Raw genomic sequence first — 25,293 nt, 5'->3', positions numbered from 1 at the left:
ATGCAACTTCATCTTAAGACAGCAAAAAGACGGAAGAAGCTGGCCAACACGAGCGCTGTCTTTCATGTATTTAGTCTTTGCGCTATTTCAAAATAAACCCAATCCATTTACCCCAACTCTCGCTTTTGCCGGAGTTCATGCAACCACAGGCCGCTCTTATTTCTGTGCAAAAAAGAAAAAACAAAAACGCAAAGGCAATGAGTGACCCTGCATGCGAACGCATGTGATATTGTTTTAAAAATGCAGCCAGAAATTAGCAGTAGTTCGCAGGAACCGATCGAGATGTGGGGACACGCATCGAAGAACAAAAAATGTACGTCGTCTGGCTCTCTAAAGTCTGTGTTTGTGCAGCTCACATTCTTCCGCATTGAAGATGCAGGCCTTGGTCGCTAATGCAACGTGAAAGCAGCCAAGCGTCATTCATAAAATTCAAGGACTGCAGTAGCCGTGAAAGCAATAGATATTCGCCTTACCACGTTGAACCTTCACGTTCGTGCATGATGTAGCGGCATTTTGCTCACCTTCTGACGACCAGTAGGCGAATAGTCGCACATCAAATATTGACGCTCGATGTTCCGGATGGTGCTAAATGTAATAGACACGTATTTATCTACATAGATCTCACAATGTCACGTAGAACAACGCTGAGGCTTGGACGTTGAATGCACGCCTTGAAGCCAAAAAGGTAAACAGGAAGTTGCCTTGACTCCTGCTACAGGAAGCAGGTGGCACTTTGCGCAGTTAAAAACCGAAACTGAATTTTTAATTTCATCTTCTATTGGCCTGTCATTCGCGTGTGCCAGCAATAAACGCACGAAACAAACTTTTTCTGCATGAAAAAAAATGATTACTGCGTGCATGCTCCAGGGCTATTTGGCTGAGCTGAAGGTGTGGAAGAAAAAAATTTTAGTCTCGAAACTTTTCATCCCTGCTGAGGTGTAATAACATTTTGATCAGTAGAAATCAGCCGTAGACGAATAAATAAATTAGTAAATAAATAAAAATATCGTTGATTATTTGACGCCATTCTGGCTGTTGGGCAGTGAGGATTCGGTGCAAAGTTCAAAGGTTCGCTCTGGAACTTTTTTTTTCTTTTCATTCATCAACTTGTGACTGCAGAAACAAATAAAAGGCTTCATTCCGATAATTTTGACTCTTGTGAATTCTTATCTGCCCTATACACATAACTTCAACGCATAACTGTCTTCCTTACACATAACTGTCTAAGCCACTTCTTATCTCGTGGTCAACTTATTACTTGACATAGCACTTCAATATAGTTCCAGGTTGAAGGTAGAGACCATGAGAAGTTAATATATTAACTTTTCGTGTCATTCTGATTCCCGAGGACTCCTAGTGTGAACTATATGTAAAATGTATTTGATGTGAATAAAGTGTTTTCCTTCTGGCACCTTTTGGCAGTCCAAGTGTCTCCATCAATCTGTGTCAGACACGCCTTCTCGGATGACTTCATCTAGTTGACGCTACAACCGAGCACCTTCTTGAAGGCGTATATTGGTTTGATAGAATATTTGAAACAAAAACAAATAAAAAATTGTAAGAATTGACGTATTGTTGGTCACATGTGTCATTAGACCACATGGCAGAATGCTGCATTAGCAGTAAATGAGTTGAGAGACTTATGCATTGTTGAAATTTGCTACACTTCTTTATTGCCTTATCCATATGAATGAATCATGTTTGCACTACAGAAACATCTCAGCATAAAGGGCCAAGGTCATCTCTTATCTTCCAATGGGGCTGCTGTGATGCACTTGCAAAAAAAATCAGAACAAAGTATTACTGTAACATTCACTGAAATTGCAAGACATAAAATTATAGCTTAGCAGAAAGCTAAAAAAAAGACATCTTTATTTTAAGGTAATGAAGACATAATAGCGAACATGCAGCTTTCTTAGGCTATAAAATTTCGCCCAGAGTTGTTTCTACTCACTCTTTCCTCCTTGCCTTGCATAAAAACAATCTCACAACAGAGGAGCACACAAACTTTATCGCATAAGTTCTTTCATGCCATTACTATGAATGTCCTTCAGTTGTCAACTACATCACTCAGGAGAGAACTGATAATGAGCTCACACACTATATCTAAAAAACAAAAGCTGACTAGTAAATGCAGACCAATAATTTAAAAGTAAAAGGTGGTGTAAAACTTTTCTTTGTTACCTTCAGCTGACATGACATTGTAAGCTCTTTGCAGATACCGATGTCACGTTCAACTGTAATACGCTCTTTACAGATGTAGCAGCGTATGAGAGTTAAAAGTGTTTGTTTTACCACTTATGCACTGGAAAGACAGGATTATGTACACTTCATGACATAAATGGTGAGACTCAAACACTTTGGCGATGGTCCTGGTCTGTGAATATACTTGTGAAAAAATAATAAAAGTTTTGGTGCACTACAGTGCAGAAAGACACAATGGACAGAACACAAATGACGAGAAAAAGCACTGAACGTTCAACAATGTTTATTGGGAAATAGCACATATATTTATACTGCCCTGAGAAGACTGAGGACCTGGTGTACCTTACGCACGTAAGTCATGATGCAATGTACACACACTGTGAAGTAACTTTGCCAGCCGGTCTAACACGTGTTCTTTCCCTTGGACCGAAGTTCTTTGTGGCATTCAGGGAGTCGAGGCCTGCAAAGCTTTCTTTTGTATGTAAAGTTTTGCAGGAAGCCCCTGCCTATTAGAGCGCATGTTGTATTTCAGGATGTGCAAACCTCCTTAACAGCTGCAAGAACTTAAAACCCGGCCCACCCATTAGACGAGCGGCTGCTTTTCTATGCGACCACTCCATCCACATTCTCCTGGTCGATAAGACTGGTGGTTTCACGATTTTACTGAGCAAAATTATTCTTCAATCAATTTCGAGAGAAGTGATTTCTACAGTCGATTCTCACTCAGATGTTTCATTGAGTAAACAGAAGTCTAATCCAAAAAGTGTGCGAAGCTTAACCTTTCTGATCTGGTTAAGGCGATCGATAAAAGCAAGAACAATGTTTCAAATGTCTTTTTAGCGCAAAATTCACAAGCTCGACGTACCTTTTTAGACCATTGTCTATGATTCGGAATTAGCGTAATCTCAAGCTTTTAGTGATAGATGACCCTTTTATTGAGACGAAATCTAACCACAATTTAGACGTCTTCGACACTTTCACTGACACGTGCTGTCAGAATTTATCGATTTATAGTGAAGATTTTTTTATCCCTTGCATCATAACCTAATCCTTGAGTGTGTTGAGCATTTTATTGACAAACACAGTTCCGTTGCTTTCCAAAACTCTGTGGGGATTTCTGCTGGTGGTTTCTTAGAACGTTCAAGCTTTTATTAGCCGTCTACCTATGTAATGTTTGAAAGGATCCCACACCTGCAAAAGCAAGGCGTATGCACTCGTTCTTGCATAGCTCGGTTATTAGAGCCCTAGGTTTTGCTCACTTCAATCGTCAGATGAATGGTTTGCTCCCCAATAAAAATGTTCTTAACTTATTCTGATATGTTGACAATTACCTAATTGTTTTAAGTTGTAATCCGTTCGACTTGGAAATACTAAGCAAAGTGCTACTTCATGAGTTTTTTTGGTGTGATGAGCCCAGTTAGCCTAACCTTTGAACTCCCAGCAAATGGCCAAATTAAATTTTTAGATATCCCGTTTCGTTTTACATGTGTTAGCGCCTGCTGGTGCTATGAACCATGTACTACCAAACCACTACTACCTTTCAAGTCTGCCCACTCTAAGCTCGTTAAACGAGTTATTGCCACGTTCGGCCTCAAGAGCGCTCTGGGAAAATCTTGCCCACACTGTACTTCTGAAGCATTCGAGCGTCAAGCTACAAGGCTGTCAGGTGGTGGGCACCTCGATCCACTCTATGTTTCAGTTGCAGACAGCCTGCTCAAGAAGGTACGCCACCACCCACAAAACTGTGAAGCCATCGCACAGCGCTGGCAGAAGGTAGCATTGATACGTTATATGCTCAAGCTGTTGCTCAACTTGAAAAAAGTGGCCCAGTGGTAAAACGTCAAACACGTATTTTCAATATCAAACAGGCTGTCTAAGCTCTGCAGATTGATCGACCTGAAGGTAAAGATGAAACAGGTCTGTGGCACTAAGCACAGGATGCCCTTTGCTTATTGTGCACAAGGGGTAGAGTACGAAATTCCTTTATAGTGAGGTAAAGTGTACGATGGCCAAACTGGGCGTTGCATAAACGATAGGCTAGAGAGCATGGAAACAATGTGAAGAATGCGCAAGACTGAAAAGATTTTGAAGGTCTTCTAGCTAGCCATTGTATAACCTGCCAGAATTGCTCTCGCAATCAGCGGTCGTCATTTGTGTTCTGTCTATTGTCTGTTTTCTGCTCTGTAGTGCACCAGAATAATGTACCGACAAGCCCAACTCGCTGCTTTGATAATGAAAGGCTATATTGCAGGAGCTGTCCCATTTGAGTCTTGGAAGAATACTAACATCAACTTAATACATAAGAAAGGAGATGACAAGGAGTTAAAGAATTACAGGCCGATCAGCTTGCACTCCATAGTATACAAGCTCTTTACGAAGGTAATTGCTAACAGAGTTAAGAAAACATTAGAATTCAATCAACCAAGGCAACAAGCAGGATTTTGAACAGGCTTCTCAACAATCAACCACATTCATACTATCAATCAGGTAATAGAGAAATGCTCAGAATATAACCAACCACTATACATAGCCTTCATAGATTACGAGAAGGCGTTTGATTCAGTAAAAATATCAGCGGTCATGCTGACACTGCGGAATCAGGGCGTCGATGAAGCATATATAAACATCCGGGAAGAAATCTACAGGGGATCAACTGCTACCATAGTGCTTCATAAAGAAAGCAACAGAATACCAATCAAAAAGGGTGCAAGGCATGGGGACAAAATCTCTTCAATGCTATTTACCGCGTGCTTACAGGAGGTTTTCAGAAGCCTAGAATGGGATCAGTTAGGGATAAGAGTTAATGGAGAATACCTTAAATGGGAGCAGTTAAGGATAAGAGTTAATGAGGGGTACCTTAGTAACCTGCGCTTCGCCGATGACATTGCATTGCTGAGTAACCCAGGGGCCGAATTGCAACTCATGATTACGGTGTTAGACAAGGAGAGCAGAAAGGTGGGTCTCAAAATTAATCTGCAGAAAAGGAACGTAGTGTAGAACAACCTCTGAAGAGAACAGCTCTTCGAGATAGGTAATAGTGCACTTCAAGTTGTAAAAGACTATGTCTACTTAGGACAGGTTATAACCACGGAGCCGAACCACGAGAGTGAAGTAACTAGAAGAATAAGAATGGGGTGGAGCACATTCGGCAAGAACTCTCAATTTATGACAGGTATATTTCCCCTACCCCTCAAGAGGAACGTATATATTAGCTGTATCTTGCCGGTACATAGCTCTGGAGCAGAAACCTGGAAACTGACAAAAAGGGTTCAGCCTAAATTGAGGACGTCGCAGCGAGCAATGGAAAGAAAAATGCTAGGTGTGACCTTAAGAGACAAGAAGAGAGCAGAGGGGATTTGGGAACAAACGGGGCTTAAGGATATAATAGTTCAAATCAAGAAAAGGAAATGGACATGGGCCAGGCATGTAGCGCATAGACAGGATAACCGCCTGTCATTAAGGGTAACTAACTGAATTTCCAGAGAAGGCAAGAAAGTTAGGGGGAGACAGAAGGTTAGGTGGGCAGATGAGATTAAGAAGTTTACGGGTATAAATATGTAGCAGCAAGCACAGGACCGAGTTAACTGGTAGCTCATGGGAGTGGCCTTTGTCCTGCAGTGAACGTAGTCAGGCTCATGATGATGATGATTACCAAATTGTTACAGCAGTTTACTTCAAGCAGTTTACCGAATAAATTATATGGAAGAATCATATTTAAGCTGAGAGTAAACAAAACTTTAGAAGCAAAAGCTTGCTAGTGTCTCTTGCAAGCCTATGCGTAAATGGACCAGGGGGGATGCCACATATGTTAGCTGAACAAGCTTGCATACCTCTGGCTGTACTAAGAATAGAGCAAACATTTATATAGCTGAAATGTTTTTCAGAGCTAAGATTTGCAAGATCCGTGGCTTTGGGGGTGTCAGCTCGACTGAATACTAGCTTACAAATTCATCCCATGGCCCTTCTATCGACCAGTATGTATTAGCATGAGAAACAGCCGACATGTTCATTCCATGGTACAGCAGTGTGTAGTATGCACCAAAAATGATGACATGTTCTTCCATAATATGAAAGCTTTGAATTTTGGTGGGAAATCCATGACAAATATGTCCATATAATTTTTAAAAATTAAGTTGTTGGATAAAAGTAAATAAAAATACGTACTGGTTTGAACTTGAAACGCTCATCTCTATGCCTGCAAATACGCCAAATGATGCAATGCATGAATAAACTCGGCTTCACCGTAAAGCATGTGCGATGCGGGGAAGCACGCTTTCAGGGTCATTACAATTACATTAGTGTTGTTCTATCAATCCCAAATGGGCAAGGCGAAGCGCAGTTTAATTTTGCCAATCCAGCGTTTCAGTGTAATGAGAGGATGACTCTGTGCAAGTTACACAACTTTTCAAGAAGCTATTACAGGTGCCAAAGAAATCAGCACTACATATGGGAAGCGTCTGGGAAAGTGTTCTCGAATCCCGACAGCATAGCCTTATATTATCACGCTATCTGATGTTGACAAGTATTTTTCACTATTACATGCGGAATAGTGGTCAACAGGGCAGAATACACTACAAATAATAGAGACGACTGCTTACCTGTTGTGGCAAGGCAGCGCACTTAAGCCTGCGATGCCTGCTGTTCGAGCAAGCACAGTCACCACGATGTAAACAAAATCGCCACGGGGCGCTGGTTCGCGTGTTTGACAACCTTATGCTGCAGAACGCCAAAGAGACAGAGGAGACGCCCATGACGTCTGCTACGGCGCTCATTGGCAGTGGCTACCACAAAGTCATCTCCGCGTACAGTTAGAATTTTTGCTGTTTTTTTGTGGTTGCCGCGCCAGCAGCCAAGGCCGCCGAGGACTCGCCGGGAGCGCCTGTAGAGAGAGCAGCAGTGTGTGTGGTGTGATGTGTGAATAAGATTGCTTTTAGGTTGTTTTTGAACAACTGAAACCTTGAGTAAACAGTCTCGGGCAAACGGCGTTGAGGGTGTACTGGAAGCAGCTGTGTGGCTTGTTTTGCGAATCGGATTGCTTTTGGGTTGTTTCCGAACAACTGATACCGTAAGTAAACAGGCTCGGGAAAATTGTGTAGACAGACTGCATGTATACATGACGTACTTGTTTGCCGCAGCCTCGCTAGCATCAGGGCTCGCATTTCCCCGTAGATCGCTCAGCATGTTCGTCACGTCTCTTAAACGCATGCCAAGCTTTAGCCCGGTCGGTTTATTACGCTGTTGCAGGTACGGCCATATGTCACCGTTCATGTATTGACCGATTTCGAGGCTACCGACGGTATTGCCTACACGATCGATGCACATTGTTAGTAATTGCGAATTTAACATATCAAGTTCTCATAATAAGCCCCAGTCTGTTTTTTACCTGCAGCGAGAGTGACGCAAAAATGTGAAACAGTTGTTCAATTACTGCCCTGTTTTAAAATAAAATTGCCTAGTTACTTGACATTGCAGTGTCGGTTCATGATACCTGCCGCTGATTGGTGGACTTTGAGCAGCAGTCATTCTCTAAAATACTGCACGTGTTTAAATTGCAGGTGACCGTGAGTAATATTTTTAAGCAAAATCAGGGAGATATGGGGTAGTTGCAGTGCAAAACAAAAACTTTATTTGACAACGTGTGCTTGGCTCCCACGTGTATCACTGTGATGGTACTGAGCAGCCTACTACTATGACGAATAGAAAAAAAACATACATCACACGCAGATGGTGCAAAAAAAAAACTGAATGGTGGTGAAGGGTGGCTTTAGTTTCCAATTAATTTCTGCAAGTGTATATTTGTTTATGCCATATGTTTTATTTGTACTACTTTCAAGGCCTGAGGGCACTGCAGGAGGGAGTAGACAGTTCAATGCACACAAATAAAGTAAGCATTCGTAATTTCTAATTTTACTGTGTTACCTATACAGTTGCAGTGCTTCAGAGAGAATCAGGTGTTGTATTATAAGTAAACAAGAACTAATGGACCGAAAAAGTAGAAATCTTGTGAATAATGTCATCAGGTTCCTCCTGTTTCAGCCCTTTTTTATTTTTCATTGCAACCAAGTCACTTAATTATTTCTACGCTTCCACATTAAGCCTTCGCTGTGAGTCACTCTTGCTGCCTTGATGTGGATGGCTTCAGACAGGCAACAAGCATATTCACAATAGACTCCCAGCAGTTTATCTAAACTCTAGGACCTGCTAATGTGATATTTTTGCAATATAGCTCTTCCATAACTGTTTTAATAAACTTGTCGTATATTGACTTGAACACGCTGCGCTTAGGTGTAAACAGTGTTTTCAGAAACAGAATGAAGAAAGTTCACAGTTATTAGCGAAGTGAACTGGACCGGTTGGTATGTACATTACAAACGTTGGATTTAGACAACTCTTACCGATCTGTTTAAAACTCTCAAGTACAAGCAAGCACTGCAGAAACTGCTCAAAACATGAACAGTGGAGTACGGCTGTTACATGCGGCCGTTAGAATGGGGGGTGAAACTAAAACCAAGGGTTGTTAAAACTTAGACATTAGCTAAACAAGCGTGGCGAAAAACGAGCTCCCCACTCTACGGAACCCCGCGGCCATGGCAGTACGTCTCGCTCCAACGCGTAAATCTTGTCCGTCTACAACTCGTCGTTATGCCACCAGTGTACAGATGCCGCCTGTCCACGAAGACAGCCCCGACACTGTTTACTTACGGCTTCAGTAGTTCGGAAACAACCCCAAAGGCAGTCGTATCACTGGCATATTGACACAATGCAGCACCGCGATCACCCGTTCCTCACCCCTCGATCGCGGCCGCGGCGGTGACGGCGGCGAGGACAGACGACAGCGTCAGGCATTGCGCAGGAATGACGTTTGCAGTGGTGGTAGCCAATGAGCGCCGTACCAGACGACATGGGCGTCTCACCGCTCTCTCGCGCGTTCTTCAGCATACGGTTGTCAAACATGCCACCGGTTCGTGCACCACGTTAGCCACACGAAAGCTGCATGACTCGCAGAGCCAAATACACAGCCAAACCCCAGAACACCTATCAGTTTAGAGAACGGAAACTGTAGCTTTGGGCTGCTGTATCAAAATAACATGCAAATACGTAGCGGCGGCGTACTGAACTGCAATACCGCGGGGCGAGATGTTGCAAGTAGTACTCATAGAGTTTGCCAAAGTTAACTAGAGGCACTCTGGCGCGGCGATCGTTCAGCGACCATGGGAATGATGGGTAGAGTAGTACACACATTTGCCTAGTCTTCATACTTGCGGGCGGCGAATCGTAGTTGCGGCTTCGTTTATTTCTGGTTACGGTTTTGTTTTGAAAGAAAGAACGAACCCTTTTGAACTTGGTCACTTGATTCAAAATGGTAAGCCTAAAAGAATAAGGTTGTGAAGTGCAAACGGTGAACATTTGCTAATTTGTGTGTTCGTGAAAAAACAGCTCCAAGCCACACGAACACACACGGAGCCAAAAGCAGGCCAGAAGTACAAAATTTAGACAAATGTGTGTACTAACCATCATTCCCATGCTCGCTGAAGCGCCGTGTGTTGCAGGTCCTATAGACACTAGCGCCAGAGTTCCCTCTAGTGTATGGTAAGAAACTCTATGGTAGTACTATCATCATTAATAAAAAGACGCTTTTTTTTGCGGCAGGCAGGGGGGCTCCTGGCTGGTTCGCGCTGTTTGCTTCCTCTGGTATATTTGTTTTCGTCGCTAAATCGCGCTTCGCGTCTGTAATTATCGCCAGGCGACCTGGCTGGCTTTGACTGGAAAAAACAACGTCAATCAAGTAAGGTTTGCATCGTTTATTGCTAGTGTCAAAGCCGGTACAACCAATGTATATGGTCAGGTCCAAACTATACAAGTCACTCATGCACATATATAAGGAAAGCTTCCAACCCATGTGTAAAGAGCCTTGAAAGCTAACAAGCATATGCATATAACTGAACATCGAGATCGCTGAATGAATGTCGCTCTCTAATTGTGTAGCGGAGTTCGAGTTTAATAGCGTGGCTTCAGGACAAGGGTCCGATTGTGATATCAGATGCGGCGTTTGCCCTGTAGTGTTTATCTTGAAGTGAAGTAAATGCATGATGTAAAATCGCGAAGGAAGCTTGCACATTGCTGATATATAGCTCGCACAGCGAGAGCACTGTGGTTTTGGTAAATTTGTTAATTAAGCAATTGCGGATGCGTGCAGTTCTGAATTTTTTTCGCTCTGCAATGCTACATAGAGTACTTCACAATAATGCAATGTCGCGTCGTGTCGACAGGGTAGGCACTAGCTTTATTTTTAGCAGTGAGCCCATATCATATGCAATATGTATTTAGATAAAGGGCCTAAAATATTTCAGGCTTGCTACATTTATTGTTGGAGTTAAGTTACACAGTTACTACAGATAGAATTTCTCGTCTCAGGTAATGACCAGTCTGCAGCGAACTTGTATGCTAAAGGAACAGTTATGAGGTGTGTGTTTACAGATCGAAAAGACCCTATTCTAAGAAAATGGGCTTTAGGCACGCATTGTACAATTTTGTTGTTTGTACTTCTTTGTTGGTGCTTTTACAGTACACTATCTGCTCAGTGCTGAGCACAACCTCTTTTTTTGCATAGACATATCAATTTGATGTTAGGCAGGGGCCTAACATCAAATTTACATTTCTTGTTCTCTTTATCATTTTGATGTCACTATGTTTGCTCTTGTTCATAGTTTATTATTTTTTTGTACCCCACTCCCCTCTTTAAAGCTATGTGCGATTGAGGGTAAAATAAATGAAATGAAATGAAAAAGAGAACTTGAGCACTCTCTTGCCAGAAAGCACTCCTGAAATCAATTGGTGGTTAATGATGTAAATCTGTCCAAATACTGGATCAATAAAGGTCACATTTATTACATACTTGTTATTCTGTTTACTTTTTCAGTATACTTGTGCTTGAAAGCTGAAGTTCTTTTCTTTGTGCTACTTTTAGAGGTTATGACTTGAAATACGTACTATCTTGCAGTGTGGCTGTAGATAAGTCGACATCATGATTGTTTCAACTACCTGTGTGATTTCCTAGGTTTTATTTATGACGGTGATGCACAGAATTTCTCTTTATAGTGGTAGACACTATAGCTATGACAGCTTAATTTAAGCAGAAGCAGATGTGCTGAAAGGAATCTGGGACGTTTCTCTGCTATATGAAAAAAAGAAGCAGTTACACATTCAATGAACACAATCTTGCTGTTTATGGCATCATTAACGTCTCTGAGGAAGCTATCCTGGAAGTGCTCATTACCTTTATGATTTATTATTTTAGAAGCACATTGATTATATGTGCAAAGCTAAAGCAATTGAGTGTAGCCCTATCAGCTTTGGCGCATCTTTTTGTAAACTTGTATGAGCTAAACACAGTTAATTAAGACAAAACAGTTCGGGGAGTTGTTCGTAAATTGTCACAAGGCACAAATAAATGTCGCAAAGCCTGTTAATGCCCCTCACTGTGGGGATGTTCATTTAGTAATGCAATTAATAATTTCTGACGATTCACATGCCACCTACAAATTGATCGTGAGTTGTACAGTTGTGGGCAAATTCAGATTGATTCTGGCTTCCAGGGGTTAAAACAAATGACATCGTTGCCTCACAGGAGACAAGACTACTTGTCGAATGATTTGCTCTGACCCTTCGAGTTCTGTACAATTTTTTTTATATTTTCAAACTTCCATCTTTTAAGGGTCAGTTTAGTTCCCCTTCACCACTGGGAACTTGTTCACAGCGGTCGAAAGTTCAGATCTTTTGCAACACTAGTTCAGCAGGGCGGCATCACAAGTGAATAACAAGTTGCCGACAAGGTGGAAACCTTATTTTTTTTCACATAATTTAATGAGGTGCAAACATCTTGGCAAAACACGCCGCGTTTGTAGAGGTCGGTGCAGAACCTATGTCTAACGTTATGTTGTTTGTTGAACTGTGCATGCGGCTCCACCAAACCAGAGCCGTGAGAGTAGGAGGTACAGAAAAAATTATGAACTAGTTCTGGTGCTGTACCTCTCCTGCGCTTTTTGAAATAAATGGCACAGTATAGAAGGTGATCTTGCTGCACCACTGAAACAAATGGCGAGGTGCAGCAGTTTGTAAAGTGGATCATGTGGCGCAGGCAAATCGAACAAACCCTTAAGCACGCAAGCGTCTTAGCATTTCACCCGCATTGATATATGGCCACTGTGGTTGGGATCAAACCTGTGTTGTTGAGCTCAGCAGTGCCACACAATCTAACTAATAGCGTTACAGTTTCACCGTTATTGAAGTGTAGATTCCATGCCACGGTAGGCAGCCAATGCTTGTAGCCAATCAAAAGCACCCCTCCACGATATGCTCGGTAAAACATTCACAAATACGGCATTGCAAGTGTGAAGTTCGAAAAGACCTGTTGTAGTGGACATTCAACGTGGACATTCGGAAGTAGTCATCCTGTCGTTGCATGGCAGTCTGGAAAAACAAGTAACATCACCAGATATCAATGCATTAAACTTTCCAAAGTAAACAAATAAACTCGTTTAACTAGTAAACACCAGTATTTTATACATATATGAAATGGTACCTCATAACACGTGTATCACTCAGGGCTGCTTCTCAAGGCATGCCTTGTGGCAGGTTCCTTGCCCTTTGTACACACTGCTTCTATGTCAGGTTGGCCAGGAGGCTGTGGCAGAAAAAGAAGTATTTCTAATTTATGTGACACTTTCCTCATGATACTATAGCAAAACCACACCCATATATATGCGATGTTTCTCAAATGCGACTGCAGTAAACTATCAACTCGTAGGTTTTTGCACTTATATATGGGCTCGCTAAGAGGACACACGCCAGGCAACAGTGATGTATTTGCTTTCTTTCAACGCATCCGTCTGGTTTGTGTTATCTGGCTATATAATATCAGAAGTAACTACTTAGTCAGCGACTCGTTCCCACGTGAAGTCACGCTGCAAGTAACGCACGTTTTTCCGGTGACAGATTGAAACGTTAAAAAATTTAAAAATTGAGTATGTTACTGCGCTGCGACCGTGCGACGCCCATGCACTCATAGGCAAAAAAAAAAACGACATATGTTGAAATGAACCAACAAGCCCAGCAAGCAACCGTCCTTAAAAACCTGGAGTGGTTTCTACTCACCGGAACGGGCTTGCAACGGGGGTTAATCCGATGAAAGATTCAGCGGTCGCTTCGTTCCCCAGACGTTACTTGAATTCCCTTCGTGAAAGCATTTGAACGAGTCAAAATAAACATAACGAGAAAGAGTCTGTCGGTCGGCAGAGGCTCGAAATATTCACAGCGGAACGAAACAGTCTGAGACACATCAGAACGTACCGCGAGCCGTTACCTGCCGTTGCAGCTATTGGCCGCCGTATATTTTGAAAAGAGGATAATGATGTCGATAGGCTGCTACTGACTTCAAGTCAGCTGGAGCAAAAACTTGATGACGCAGCACGTGTTTAAGAAAACCTACTTGCTATAGGAACAAGTTGTTTTTTATGTGTAACAAAACGCAAAGATGTAGTTATTTGATCAATTTATAATTGAAACTTGGCCCCGACGAGGGTACCCTACAAAAAAACTGCAATGGCTCCATTTTCACAACGAGAGTGGGAAAGGGCTGATAAAAGGGTTCCCAGTAGTACATCAACAGGCCCAGATGGCATTCCAATTAGGCTGATAAAGAAATTAGGTCCGAAGTCTAAGTAGGCTTTGAAAAAGGCAGTGAGCAATATAATAATCGATGGTGAAGTTCCCGATGGATGGAAACTTAGCAGCATGAGCGTGATCTATAAAGGAAAGGGGGACAAAGCTGACATAAACAACTACCGTCCCATAACAGTGACATCAGTGGTGTACTGGCTGGCGATGCAGATTATAAAGGGAAGACTGCAGGCCTGGATAGAGGATGAAGGGGTGCTGTGGGAACTGCAGAATGGGTTGCGGAAACACAGGAGGTTGGAAGAGAATCTGTTCTCCTTGACGCAGTGCATCAAAGTAGCAGAAAAGAAACACAGGCCCCTGTGGCTAGCATTTTTGGATATCAAGGGAGCGTACGATAGCGTGTTTCAAGAGGAATTGTGGGGAATACTGGACACACTAGGCGTGGAAGATATAGCCACTAATCTTTTAAAGGAGGAATAAATGAGGAAGGACAGGGAGGTTAGCCATAGTTTTTTAATCTTTCAAAGGCTATCTATAAAGATAACAAGGTAGTTATAAAGTGGGAAAAACAGGTATACAAGCCTGCAGAGGTAAAACGGGATCTTATGCAGGTGTGTCCCCTGTCATCCTCATGTCCCCTGTCATCCTCATGACACTTAATGATAGCCCCGCCATGGTGGTCTAGTGGCTAAGGTACTCGGCTGCTGACTCGCAGGTCGCGGGTTCAAATCCCGGCTGCGGCGGCTGCATTTCCGATGGAGGCGGAAATGTTGTAGGCCCGTGTGCTCAGATTTGGGTGCACGTTAAAGAACCCTAGGTGGTAGAAATTTCCGGAGCCCTCAACTGCGGCGTCTCTCATAATCATATGGTGGTTTTGGGACGTTAAACCCCACATATCAATCAACACTTAAGGATAGAACTACACTTATATTACAAAACATTGTCATGAATTTGCTGGCTTGGAATGGCGTTACGCCAGTAGAATATCCGGAAAGAAGCACAATTTCAGCTGTCCTTACAAAATGAAAACTGGTTAATAAATTCATGCAGATGAACAGAGGGGCATATATATATATATATATATATATATATATATATATATATATATATATATATATATATATCGAAAGCCAGTCCCTGGGCCCAGCAACTTTTCCAAAATACACATGCAAGTTTTCTTCATTCAATTGACCTTTTTTAATATGTTTGTGCATTGTTTTTAATACGTTTAATATGTTTAAGACGTAGTAAGCCTTCCAGAAAGTAATAATTATTATCTTTAATTTATATCGTTACCGATATAAATGTTGTATTAACATTACTTATACTCAGGTAGGCTCATTTAAGGCTCATATGAAGAACACTGTGTTCTGGATATCGTAGAGACTGCCGACAAGATGAGCGTATAATTTTATCGTGGTTTTAATACTTCTTTTTTTGTAGTTTGCCAGTAGCCACTTCTTATGTAATGCAGCTCAAAGCGCTGCTTGAGTGAGAAGTTAGGGGGATCCGTGTAAATACCAATAGACTTTTTTTGTGTGTGTGGGCCGGTAGGTTTTTGAAACAGTGAATGTATCGACAAAATTTCGGCGTGCCTGCATATTCACTTGCGCATCATGGCGCGTAGCAGATGCGTCCACTGATTGGGGCTCAGAAACGCATCAAACACGCTAAAAACGAGCAATTACACGCTTTTCCAGGCTATAGCGCGCGCGCTTCCAAAGCAGATGCTCCTGAGATATTCTGCACCATTGGACTACAGCGCCACAGCCACTGTCACCCGCCGAAGAATCAGCCGAGATGCGGGGCAGCCACAGTGCACCGCCGTCACGTTCATTCCACTGCCCCCTTCTAGTATACGGTTACAACACCGTCCCTGGAATATGGTTATACTAAATCTTCTGGAGTGGCGGAGGGGCTCCTTGGCTGAAGCCGACGCGCCGCCATATGGCTCAGGGCAGAAAGCGGATGGGCGCATTGCAGCGCACGGGGCTTTCGCGTTGTTTGGCGCTAGTGATGTTGCGCGTGGTGCCTTTATTTGAACAATGTGGTTCTGAAAACGTCCGTAATCACTTTTCGAGATGACGATTGTGGGCTCTTGGTTAATTTAGCTGCGCGAATCGTGTGAAGCTGACTCCGGACACAACTTTCGATGCTTCACTCACTCGCTTTTCCTGACATATTTTCGCTACAAGAACTGCATTCATGAGTACATAGATTTCATTTTTGCGTCCTGGTGCCCATAAACACTTCAATTAATTTTTGTACGTTTCAGGATTCCAAAGACGTCATTTCGCGGCACGAGGGAGTGTGTTGTGATACTAGAAAGTCAAGTGCCAAAAGAAATAATAAAAAATGACGACTATGTTTAGTGTACATGTTGAAGCAGGCTGCTTTGATTAATGAGGTTAAATAACGAAAAGACTGGCTGTAACGTAAAATTCGTTCATTGATCATTGATCATTTTATGGTGGCAAGACATGAAAAAACTACTACCAGAAAGCATAGCCGGCGTCAGAAAAGGTAGATGCACAATGGACTGCATTCTGGATTTGGTCACAGATGTGGAAAACCAACGAAGGCAAGGAAACATCACTGTCGCTGTATTCCTTGATGTCCACCGAGCATACGACACAGTGAGTCACGTTCACGTTCTGGAAGGCCTGGCGTTACAGAGATTCAAGGGCAGGATACTGCGTTGAATCTCTGACTTCCTGAAGCACCGGAAAATTTTTGTAGTTACGCAGGAAGGCCCAACGTCAGAACATGTCGTCAACCAAGGAGTGCCACAGGGCAGCGTGCTAAGCCCTACTCTCTTTAATGCAGTCATGGCGCAGCTCCCGTATAATCTTCCACCTAACATCAGATGTTCAGTATGTGCTGATGATACAAGTATATGGACGTCTGGTCCATCGTTTTTGGATGTACAACAAACACTGCAAGAAGGATTGGATTATGTAGACCATTTTCTAAAAAAAAGAGGTATGGCACTGAGTCTGGCTAAAACAGCCATACTTCCGTTTACATTAAAAAGACCTGGAAATTTCCAGATTATTCTGGAAAATCAGCCTATTCAAATGGTTAAAACTCATTAATTCTTGGGAGTAATTTTAGACCGGAGACTAACATGGTTGCCTCATGTCCAGTCCCTGGAACAAAAAGTGAATCAGGCGATTCGAATCCTCCGTCATCTCTGCGGGGCCAAATGGGGTGATAATACAGAGTCGTTATTAGCCCTACATGTTGCCTGGATACGCCCCGTCGTAACTTACCCACTGCCTCTGCTGCACGGACTCCCAGCCTCCACCGAAAGGAGACTTTACTTGTTATTGGCAAGGAGCTTGACGGTATGTCTGGGTTTACCATGGTTAACTTCCAGTGCTTTAGTGTATGCGGAGGCTTGAGAGCCACCTTTGGCAGTACTCCGAACTAAAGAAACATCTGGAAATTTATTTAGAATTTTCACGCAACATGAAAGTCCTTTTTTATCTGGTGCACTAACACAAAGGACGGCAACGAGACTACAGGATATTATATCATCATTTCAAACAGTAGTACCAGAATTTAAACAATGGAAATCTTCAAAACCACCTTGGACGCTGCCACTTCTCAACGTTATCCGTGAAATTGACGGCATAGAGAAGAAAGCAGACATGGCACCTCTAGTAGCGGCACAGTTGGTACTTCATCAGCTTCATGTATTGCATAATGAAAAAACGAAGATATATGCAGACGGATCATGCACAGAAAAAGCGTCAGCCTGTGCGGTCTTTATACCCGAAATTCAGAAAAAGAATATGTACAAATTATCGCACACATCTTCGTCGACGACAGCAGAATTGGTGGCTATCTTTGAAGCAGTTAAGCTTATCTGCGAGACTCCTGAGCCACGAAAATGGGTGATATGCACTGACAGCAAACCTGCTCTTCAGCTAATCATAAATGTGAGATCACCTTACAAAATTGGTGAAATAGCACATTGTATCGCAGAAACTCTGGAATATGCCTCATCGCAGGGTCACAACATCGTATTCCAATGGATACCCAGCCACATTGGAATAAAGGGAAATGAAGATGCTGATAGTTTTGCGAAGAAAGCATTGAAGGAAGGACGGGATTGCGCAATCCCTATGTCTGGGATGGACATTCGACATTTTATATCACAAGGAGCTAACCATTGTTCGATGGAGAAGTGGTTTGAGAGCCCTAAATCAAAGGAAACGGTACTTTATAAAGTGTATCGACACAGAAAGTTTTCCATAGCGACAGGCCTCCCACGACACTTAGAACCTAGAGACATTGATCCACCGACTTAGATTGGAAGGAGCATACACAAACAGCTTCCTGCACAAGATACATCGATCCAACTCACCGGAATGCCATTGTGGTCATGCAGAAAAAAATGTTCGCCATATTCTTTTGAAGTGCGTTAAATACGCAAATGAAAGAGAAAAATTAAAGAACAAATTAGCAAGTTTGGACAGACGGCCCCTCACAATAAAGAAACTACTTGGACCATGGCCTGAGATGCATCTCCAGAAAAAGGCAATAATCTTCCTGACAGACTTTTTAGTGGAGACCGGACTGGACAAGCGCCTATGACTGACAGCCAGAGATGGGTATTATGTAAAATGTTGTCATGTATATACTGACATTAGATTAAAAGGTGTGCGTGTAAGTAGTTTATGACTGTGTTAACTGCGTGAAGAAAACTGTGTATTGACATGATATTTGAACTGGTTTCAGTGTGCTATTGAGTTTTTTCTTTTCCGTATTGTTAATTTTTGGGTACCGTTCTGTATTATTATTTTAATTTTCGCTGCAGAACTTTGTGATATGGAGTAGCCGAGGCAATAGGCACCTCAACCTCTCCACAGCAAAACAGTTAAAACAGAACAGAACAGAACAGAATGGGCTGTAACATTACTACCTTCTTTGCATCGTTTGCAGAACACTTACAAAATCCGATACGTAAGTGTGCCTGATACAAGTGAACGCTTCGTTTTGAAAGGTAGTTAATGTAGCCCCGGCTCTGCCTTTCCAAGATTTTTGATTGATGGATATGTCGGGTTTAACGTCCCAAAACCACCATATGATTATGAGAGACGCCGTAGTGGAAGGCTCCAGAAATTTCGACCACCTTGGGTTCTTTAACGTGCACCCAAATCGGAGCACACGGGCCTACAGCATCTGAGATCTTAGTTTCTTATGTTTGCAAGAACACTACGATCCCAGCGCCAAAGTTTCTGATGTTGCGATATGCCTCTCTTTATGTAGGAGAGAAATCAAAAGAGCTCCTCTGAAAGATCACTTTCTCCTAAAGCGCCACTCATTGATGGAGCTGTTGAAATCCCGCCACAAACAACTTCACCCACAAAGGAGTGGTACCGGCAAAAAGTACGAAACGTAAACTGAAATAATCGCAAACAAGGTACAATTAACAGCTGAAAAATAAGGGTAAGATATAGCAGTATGGGGCCTTTTGAAAGGCCCCATATGTTATGGGGAAGATGTTACGGGGAAGATTTATTCACCGAGAGCTGGTCTTGCTAACGGCTTAAAGAGCGCACAGTCATGCAGGCCAACGGGGGAAACTCGAGAGTCCAACCCAAAACAACCACGTTGTCGTCTTCTTCCTTTAGGATGCCAATTCAGCTGTGTCGGGGCACAAGTTCCATATAAGTATCAATGTTATCACATGAAGGATTGCCAGGAGCTTTTCAAAGAGTACGTGAAACCTAAAGGCGAATACTACCCTCCCCCCCACTTCTACCAGAAAAACAGCACACACGCTGCACTGTTATTCGCCAAGGGCTTATTGTTGTGTGCGAGTAGAACTTTTCTTTTCGCTGCATGTCCTGACAGGTTACTTCTTGCTGTGAGGCGACTGTGTAGATATACAATGCTAATCGAAAAAACCGAGTACCTTTTTTCTAAAGCGAAAGCTGTCATAAAAATAGGACACGGGTCACGTGTGGCGCCGTATTCTTCCAGCGCCACCCGTAACCAATATCGAACGAAAAAAAACTCTGGTAGTAAAAAAAAAACACCAATGATACAACGGGATTCCAACCCGGGTCCACTACGTGCTTGCCCAGTATTCTTGCAGCTGAGCCACGCTAGTGCTATGAACTCAGTAATAAAAGAAAAAAAAACATCTATTACCTCGGGTCTGCTGCGTGCCAGCCCAATATTCTACCACTGAGCTAACGCAAGTGCTTGGTTGGAACTCGTTTCTAACTGGCCTTAGACATGCAGGCCTAATGTCGGGAAAAAATCATGTTAATATTAGTGATAAAGCGTTTCAGACATTCAGAGGAACAGCCAGGCGTCACACAATGCGAATTGCTTAACGACTGGGTCACCCAAAGCTACAATCCTTAAGAGAACTACTTCTTGATTACCTAATAACTGTGGCGCATACCCACTTTACGCGTATTTCTTCATCGTCGTCAGACACTGCATGAAGAAAACTGCACAAAATTTCTAACAAATTAAGTGTGTAGCGGATACGATGCACGCTTCCCCAAGCATGACGAAGGATCACAAAGTGAATGCTGGCCTACTACATAAAATGTATCAGTATTTATGGCGCTGTGGGTATCCAGCAGTGTGCTTGTATAGCATCCCAAAGAGTGTTTAGAAAAAGCTCTGTAAGGCCGCTCTTCTAGCTTTTGCTGTGACTGTGTCGCTCGTTCCGCGCAGGCGTGGCGTTTTTTTAACACGGTTAAAACGCCAAGTGTCAGAGAAAAAGTAAAGCAGATGTGCAATAAAGTCCCTCCCACGTTCCCTCACCTTCCAAGGATAATAAACAGGCGCTTTAGTAGACTTAACGAAAAGCGTGACCGGAAACGCCCAGAGCAATACCCTTCATGTCACTTTGGCGTAGAGATATCAATTGTCGGCTTATGCTATCTTAAAAACGCATTGCTCCTCTGTTTGTACTGATATATGCATGGCCGTGGAGAACAATGCTGTGTGATGGTGTGTAGCTGCAGATGACAGAGCATGTCGACACAGAGGCACTGAAGGCCACTCCATCAAGAAAGCGGTAAGCATACAGTTTGACGAGGCTATGGGGCCGCCACCAGGCAATAGCAGCAGTGCACACATGTGCAGTACAAACAATACTTTTTGTTGGCGTAACCACTTACAAATACATGTGTGCACACTGTGAGCAGGTTAGAATACATGTGAACAGTGAATATATTGTGACCGCCAAGAGTGTATTGTTTATTATACTGCGAAAATGGATATAAAATAAAGCAGCAGTAAAAAAAAGAAAAGAGCATGCACGTGATGAATACATTGTAAAAAACATACATAAAGTGTAAATTATCAAGCTTTAGGCATAAATTTGAAAAACATCAAGCAAGTGATTGCGTGATAATGACGTTTCTGTATTTACGCACTTCTGTAATTTATTTAACTGTTTGGGCACGTTGTACTACTACTACGACTACAGAAGAGGGAACGACCTACGGCCTAAGGAGCTTCGCCCCAGAAAAAAGATACCTTGTGGGGTCCAGCGGTTTTAGGCATGGGTCCCCGCCTACATGGCAGCCAGTAGCCCTTAAGTCCTGGTGGCGTTTTCGGCCAGCTGGATGAGTCGGAGTTGTTAGGATCCGAGCTTAGCAGCATAGCTTCCCTCTGGTCATCATTGTCTATTTAGCAACCATGTAGATTCACCTGAGGTGAAGCCCACAGAACGTGTCTCAGGTCCACCCATTTCTTGCATCTCTGACATTCGCCATTCGATGGGTCTGGGTAACAGGCCACAGGCGGTTACATTAAGACTTCTGCAGACGCGGACGTACCCAACCCGGTCGTCATGAATAAAGTTAACCCGTACTGCGGGATTTTAACTTATTGTAGTAAGTGTGGGGGCTCGCTCAATTTTAAACACATGCTCGGGCGCTGCTCGCCAATGACCGGGGCGGCTTCTCACGGGGAACAGTGGTGGCAGCAAATGCTGCACAGTGACGCGCTGGTGGGCCAACTCAGGGCTGTCCAGAAGGCCCGTGTGGCGGTAGAGGGGCTTTCCCTTTCTGTCTCGACGTGGGAGCAGCCAGCATCAGTCCTAGACTGATCCTCAGGACTTCGATAAAGTTCTCCATACCATACCATATACCGGTTTTAAATAAGTGTTGGTTCGGAGAAGGCACCTGACTACCATCTGCAGAATAGGGTTGATTGATATGTGGGGTTTAACGCCCCAAAACCACCATATGATGATGAGAGACGCCATTGTGGAGGGCCCCGGAAATTTCGACCACCTGGGGTTCTTTAACGTGCACCCAAATCTGAGCACACAGGCCTACAACATTTCCGCCTCCATCGGAAATGCAGCCACCGCAGCCGGGATTTGATCCCGCGACCTGCGGGTCAGCAGCCGAGTACCTTAGCCACTAGACCACCACGGCGGGGCTCTGCAGAATAGGGTTTTGTGTGGTCGTGAGAGATGGAGACCGGTTTCGTTGCCTATGAATGTCTAAGACCTCAAGGAAAGAAAGCGGAAGATAATGTGTGTGTGTGTGTGTGTGTGTGTGTGTGTGTGTGTGCGCGCGCGCGCGCGTGTGTGTGTGTGTGTGTGTGTGTGTGTTTGTGTGTGTGTGTGTGTGTGTGTGTGTGTGTGTGTGTGCGTGCGTGTGAGGGGCAAACAGTCGCCGCGGCTTTCGATCAGGAACTTGGGGCTTAGACCATGTGTGTTAGGCCAGTCGCGCTATGTGGATGCCACCGGGCCCAAAAGGATGATGCAACAATTCCACACTTTTGGCACTACCCTACGAGAAGTAGGTATCACAAGCATGTGCAACGTGCCTTTTCGCAAGATTGAGACAAACAAGAAATTATCCGGCACGGCATTTGTATTTCCGGCAACAGCATGATTGCAAACTTCCTCAGAACATGGCTGCTTGAATGTCCACCATAGAAAATTCGTCGTGTTGTCTGGCGCCTGTATTCATCAGCATTGAATTGCGAGTGTGTCATGTAGTGTATAGACATTTCCGAGGAAGGACGTGTTTCGCTTTTTTCCCAAGGCTAAAAAAGTAATATCTTTCTTGAAGTTTTAAGTTTTTGTGTATTGCATCAGAGTCCTGTGTCTATAGTATATAGTGCTCTATCGAACATTATAAGGTTATTTTCAATGGTTACTGTCCTGGTTCTGCACGTCTGAGTTCCTGGGCCCATGGACCTTCACAGCTATTGAAACTAGATGTTTGAATACACTAGCGCAAAAAGATATACACTCCTGTTGGACGTATGACTTAGAAGTGGCTTATAAACACCTGGTGCAAGATATATGTTACGTGATCGCGAAATAAAACCACTAGACTTTGCTCTACCATTCAAGCTGAGTACTTATGAGTCACAATACTGAATAGGAGCGACACTCTAATAGTGAGATGAAAGAGTGCTAAGTAGTTGCCAACTTCGTGTGGGTGGTTACCGCACGAAGTCGTACGAGAGGCTATTTGTGTGTAAGCTGGTCATCGATTTCCTTGTCAGAAAAGGAAATGACGTTCCAAGCTTGGTTTAAGAACAAGTGCAAGATGAGTTGTTCTTTGTCGCGGATGTATAAAATGGATGTGATGGGCAGGAAATGAACAGCTGGAAGTTTAGCGCCTACCTATCTCTACGTCTGTGTCGTGTCCCTTTCTTTTATGTACTGCGCTAATTCACGCTACGTTCATGGATGACCAACTCGCCCGATCAGCAGCCCTTTTAAAGTGGGTGAATCCAAGTTAAGAAAGAAAGTGAAAAGGAACTTAGACAAAAACAAAATACAGCTGTACCAAGAATTGAGTGGGCCTTGATGATAGTGATGAAATAATTGCAAAATTCAGGAACAAGTCACAGAGGGTCATTCTCTTTTGCCAAAATGGCAAGCCAGCAGGGATATTCAAAGACTGGCTTCAATGGCACCTTTGAATTGGCCTCCGCAGCCAGCATTCTAAAGGAGTACGACACCACATTTTAAAGGCGAGATTATTCTGCCTTACGAATCTTCTAGATACAAAAATGACTCGCAGTAAGCGATAAGCAAATAAAATTTTAATAATTTATATTATTTCTTTTATTAAACTGAATTTCACTGAGGCACATGAGGCAATTTCAGAGACCATGCTGCAATCTGGCTAGTTGCGTTGACATCAGGTACCAAAATGACCACTCAGCGTCACAAAAACAATCAAAATGGGTGCTTAGGCAAAGAAGCCACAGGGAACACCAGCCGAGCGAGTTTCACAATTTTACGCACAAGCACATGACGAGAAGCTCATATTGTGTTACGATGCCAGGGCACTGTGGAAATGAAAACCAGCTTTTAAAGCATACTGTAATTACTTTTTTGTATTTGTGCCCGGCCGCGGTGGTCTAGTGGCTGCTGACCCGCAGGTTGCGGGATCGAATCCCCGCTGCGGCGGCTGCATTTCCGATGGAGGCGAAAATGTTGTAGGCCCGTGTGCTCAGATATTGGTTCACGTTAAAGAGCCCCAGGTGGTTGAAATTTCCGGAGCCCGCCACTGCGGCAACTCTCATAATCATATGGTGGTTTTGGGACATTAAACCCCACATATCAATGTATCAATTACTTTTTTTGCAGAGTGCACATGCACTTTGCTCTTCATTTCCTAGATCCTTGAAGGCTGGGCCTTTCATTTGACGCAAGAAAATAAAAATTTTGTGGTCAGTACCTTTTTATCATCCCAGGAGGATTGAAAACAAAAGATGCGGGAATAAAACAAGCTTAAGCAGTTGCAAAAGACAAATGACTTATTGCATAAGGAACTGAGAGGACTGAGTTATTGAAACAAAGGAGTTAGAATTGATGACAAGAAGAGTGCTGTGTCTCTGTATCATGTGAAGTCTCTTTACATACCGCTTGTTATCAACTCGTACGATAGGCCATGGTTAGTCTGCATTGAAAGAAAAATGTAAGCTTTCGCGAGACCACCAAAATTTCACTATGTTTTTAAACAATGCATAACAAATATGTGTCAACAGCGTATCATAGTACCATTTTGTCAGTTACACCTTTGAGTATATTTGTGGTAATAATGTTAGCATAAACCACATAAATCCCACATTACCTGCCAACTTGAGGTGTACTGATGTTTTTTTTATTCTTTCGCATAAACCCAGAACAAGCAGTGTTGCAAACGGCCCAGGTAATTTTTCAGCAAGGTGCAGTGAACAGATTGATATAAACTGATGACTGACAACCCTACAGCTAGTGTAGTATTCCCTGTCACGTGCACCCGGCACATTATCATAATTCATTCATTTGCTTTACGCGAACGTGGATTGTGTGTAAAAAGAAATGTTGAGGAGGGTGCATTTTTTGAATACTACGCCCAACTTAGCTGCAGCTAGGTATTCTCCTGATTCAGAGGGCATTTGTCAATT

The 25,293-nt window shown here is 43.1% G+C and overlaps 1 long non-coding RNA gene across 1 annotated transcript; it reads right to left on the bottom strand.

The window, feature by feature from the left end:
- Window positions 1–1,640: 1,640 nt before the first annotated feature.
- On the bottom strand, window positions 1,641–7,356 carry LOC142774992 (uncharacterized). The gene is made up of 2 exons (XR_012886613.1): window positions 6,804–7,356; window positions 1,641–1,774 (listed from the first exon to the last, which is right to left on the bottom strand). It is a non-coding gene; the product is annotated as an uncharacterized LOC142774992 (long non-coding RNA).
- Between the last annotated feature and the right edge of the window lie 17,937 nt (window positions 7,357–25,293).

Source organism: Rhipicephalus microplus, chromosome X, assembly GCF_043290135.1.
Source record: "Rhipicephalus microplus isolate Deutch F79 chromosome X, USDA_Rmic, whole genome shotgun sequence".
In the NCBI taxonomy this organism is placed as follows: Eukaryota; Metazoa; Arthropoda; class Arachnida; order Ixodida; family Ixodidae; genus Rhipicephalus; species Rhipicephalus microplus.
Note: the sequence above shows the minus strand (reverse complement) of the source record. Positions and strands in the feature narration are given on the sequence as shown.